We start from the raw sequence: 4,499 nt of genomic DNA, 5'->3' as shown, positions 1-4,499 counted from the left end.
TCGCTGATGACACGACCGTGGTGGGTCTCATTAGCAAGAACGACGAGTCAGCGTACAGAGAGGAAGTGCAGAGACTAACGGACTGGTGTAAAGACAACAACCTGTCTCTGAATGTTGACAAGACAAAAGAGATGGTTGTTGACTTTAGGTGGACACGAGGCGACCACTCACCGCTGAGCATCAACGGCTCCTCTGTGGAGATCGTCGACAGCACCAAATTCCTGGGCGTCCACCTGGAGACGGCCCTCGGCTGGTCCCTCAACACCAGCTCCCTGCACAAGAAAGCCCAACAGCGTCTCTTCTTTCTGAGAAGACTGAGAAAGGCCCGGCTTCCACCACCGATCCTGACCACCTTCTATAGAGGAACTATCGAGAGCATCCTGGGCGGCTGCATCACTGTCTGGTTTGGGAACTGTGCCATATCAGACCGCAAGACCCTACAGCGGATAGTGGGAACAGCAGAGAAGATCATCGGGGTCTCTCTCCCCTCTATTGAGGACATCTACACCACACGATGCATTCGCAAAGCCACCAGCATTGTGGCTGATCGGACACACCCCTCTCACACACTCTTCACACTCCTGCCATCTGGAAAAAGGTACCGAAGCATTCGGGCACACACATCCAGACTGTGCAACAGCTTTTTTCCACAAGCCATCCGTCTCCTCAGCAAAAAGGGACTGACTGATAAACACGCACACACACACATACACACACACTAACATTATCACTCAGCTTAACTCAACTACCTCAAAACATTGAGACTGGACTTACTAATCAACACAAGCACAAACACACTGACCTACACCACCAAACCATCGCACACACCAACCTGTAAATGGTCTTTTGCACAATATTATTACTGGACTTTCTGCACTAACTTCTGCACTTCCTAATTTTTGCTGCTACACTAAGGAATGTTTACTGTTCCTCCACTACCTCAACTCATCATCACAAAACCTTATTATTATGTTACGTTGTGTTTTTTTTTTTTGTCACACTGTCACTTGCTGCTCTTGTTTGCACATTTGCACGTGCACTTTGTTGTCTGCTGTCTGATAACAAAAAAAAAAAGTCATCCTTAGAGATAGTTAGATAGTTTTTTGTTAATTTATGTTGTAATTTATGTTAGGTCAGTCTGTCTTGTCTCTGCTAGCCAGCTAACTAGGCCTCTTAGTTAGCTAGTTTAGAGTTTTCTGTTAAATTATGTTGTAAATTTATGTTGCATGTAGCACCTTGGTTCCTGGAGGAACGTTGTTTCGCCTCACTGTGTACTGTTAAACTGTATATGGTTGAAGTGACAATAAAGCCAACTTGACTTGAATTGAACTGAATTGAATGTCCTTCAAGAAGCCTGGAGAACTTTTCCTGAAGACTACTTTCGCTATAATAAAAAAAAAGAAAAAATTAAAGCAAAGGTAATGACTAGTTTGGGTGTTGTAGTCCTTTAATAATCAAGGAAAAGTAGTAAATCCACAATTTAAAAAAAATGCTTTTATTATAAATAATCCTGGTGTGGATTAGTTACTTACACATCAAACCAATGTTTTACAGGCAGAACATTGCTCATCTGAGTTTTGACCCAGAGTGAAATTCACACAAGTTCAGCTTTCATTACCTGATCAGTGCGCCACTGAAGCAGACCCACTCTGCTCTGTCTTTGAAGATTCACCATGAGAAATTGGCATTCCTTGCTCTAACTGTCCACAATATGAAAGTCACAGGAAAAACCGACATGTCTTTTTTTTATGTTTGTTTGTTTGTTTTAACCCACTATGGTGCCACTTAAAATCCCTGTGTTTGAACAGTACACTTCAATTCTGCTTTAACAGCAATCCTTGATGTGCAGGGAAACATCAGGGTTAGCAAACTCACAACGCGAGTCTTCTTTCTCTGGGCCACATGTGTAATATTTATGTTTTTGTCCATTGAGCCACTCCATAGAGCTTCACTGCAAGTCATGATTAATTGCAGCAGAGAATAAACACCAGCCTTCAGACCAGCTGCAAAACAGAAAAATAAACACGTGGACAAAATGCATAAATTTGCTGTAATGTAAGTTAATAAAGTAAGTTACATACCGCAAAAGCCAATAGCTCCTCCAGTCACACAACCACTGTTGCCTTGGGGCAGACTGACAGAAGCGAGGCTGCCATATCGCGCCATCGGCCCCTCTGACCACCACCAGTAGGCGGCAGGTGAAGTGTCTTGCCCAAGGACACAACGACCGAGTCTGTCCAAGCCAGGGTTCAAACCGGCAACCTTCCGGTCACAAGCCAAACTCCCAACTCTTTGAGCCACGATCGCCCCAAAGTTTTCTCCACTTTGGATGCCTCCAGTGAGTTCTGGCAAATTCCACTGGACCCCAGCTGCCAAAAACTGACCACGTTCATAACTCCCATGGGCAGGTTTTGCTTCAGGCGTCTGCCATTTGGCATAACAGCACCCGAGATCTTCCAGCGGCTCATGAGCACTTTGCTCAAGGGCCTAGATGGGACTGTCATTGTGATGGACGACATACTGGTTTTCGGGGCTAAGAAAGAGGAGCATGACCAACGCTTAGATGCAGTATTACTGACAATCAAAGCATCAGGCCTTAAGCTCAACAGGTCCAAGCAGCTATGGCCTGCATGCTGCACTGTTACAGGACCATGACGGGGAGTTTTGGCCTGTTGCTTTTTGTTCTCGCACTCTCACAGATGCAGAGAAAAGATATTCACAGATTGAAAAAGAGTGTTTAGCATCTGTCTGGGCCTGTGAACGTTTTTCCCGCTACATCCAAGGCATGGGTCATGTATGTGTACAAACTGACCATAAGCCCTTGGTGCCTTTGATCAACTCATACGACCTTGACCAAACACCACTGAGATGTCAGAGACTGCTGATGCGACTGATGTGATTCAGTGTCACTGCTGAGCATGTTCTCGGTAAACAGTTAGTGGTGGCGGACGCACTCTCCAGACATCCACTGCATGGATGCTATCAGTTCGAGACAGACAGCCGGGTCAAGGTATATGTGAGCAACGTAGTGACAAGCAAACCTATCAAGTCACATAAGTTGGAGGAAATTCACAGTGCTACACAGATGGACCCAGAGCTTCAAAAAGCAATCATTTTCATCAGACAAGGGTGGCCTTTGAGAATGGCAAAGAGTTCATCACTGCAAGGCTTCTATGCAGCCAGAAGCCACCTTTCAGAATCAGACGGTCTAGTGCTCTACCACGATCGCATTGTAATTCCCACAGCACTCAGACCCAGTGTCCTTGACCAATTACATGAAGGCCACCAAGGACTAACTAAATGTAGAGAGCGTGCAAGATCAACAGTGTGGTGGCCCACCATTGGACTTCAAATGACACACAAGGTGAGATCATGCAACTTTTGCAGAGAGCACAAGCCTACACAGCGACGGGAACCCCTCGTGACTACTCCTCTGCCCAATGGCCCCTGGCAAACGATTGCAGTACTCGAAAGGACATTGTTGCCCAGTCCAGTCAATAGGGACACGGTTTGCCAAAGGGATGCTCCAAAGGGAGACTGAGGACTATCTCCTTTCTATGTTCTAAGGGCAGAATAATACCTTATCAGGACTGAGGGTAGTCTACCCCTGTGATGTCGTACGTTCTGACAACACTGTTTTATATTTAAAGTACTTTTGTTAAAGGGGAAGATGTTGTGAGATTTATTTTTCTTGTACTAGTAAGGCTACTATGGGGCCGGCCACTAGAGGTCGCTGGAACACTGTATGTTTTTGGAAAATTGATGTAGCCACGTACACTGGTGCTACAGTTCAATAAAAGTAGTCCGTGCTGAATAAACCCTGCGTCTTATTGCCTCCTATCATGACAGAGCTTGAGCAAGATCTTACTATTTCACAGATGTGGCGTATGGCTGAATTGTGTAAGCCTGATTTATACTGTCCTCAATAAATCTGTGTTTGTTTAATATAGGGCAGAAATATGATAAAATACTTATAATTGTAGAGTTTGTTTTCATGGAAAGTGAGAATTTTTTTTGTTTTGAAACAAATAATAATCATTTTTAAATAATCTCTTTAGTCACAATAAATTTGCAGTGAGCAGGAACATTGTGCACTGAATTCCTGTTTTTTTCTAAATGTAGGTATTATCAGCATCCGATAAAGATCCTTCTCAAAAAAAAGTCTTTGCCAAATTTTAGACACATTACAGAAACATAAGAGCTTCTAAAAGCATCTTGGCCATTTGGCAGCTGTTGAAACACATCCAGACATATTGGAATATTAGGATATATATTATTGGACTGGAATATTAGAAACTACATGTGTATCCCCAGTCAAAATTGCACTCACACAGTAGTCCTGAGGAAATAAACATTTTTGTCTGTCTTTTTTGATAACTTGTAAAAGTCAAAGTTTCCAAAGAATAGATTCAAATGAAAAAAGAAAAAGAAAAAAAACTTGTGTAATTTATCAGGAGTGATCATACTAAATGCAAAACAGAAGCAAATGAACACACAAC

The sequence above is a fragment of the Copadichromis virginalis genome, linkage group LG10, assembly GCF_057382275.1.
Source record: "Copadichromis virginalis isolate Kocher_CV1m ecotype Utaka linkage group LG10, C_Virginalis_male_GT1.1, whole genome shotgun sequence".
Lineage (NCBI taxonomy): Eukaryota > Metazoa > Chordata > Actinopteri > Cichliformes > Cichlidae > Copadichromis > Copadichromis virginalis.
The sequence above is the reverse complement of the archived record's forward strand: the minus strand, read 5'-3'. Positions refer to the sequence as shown.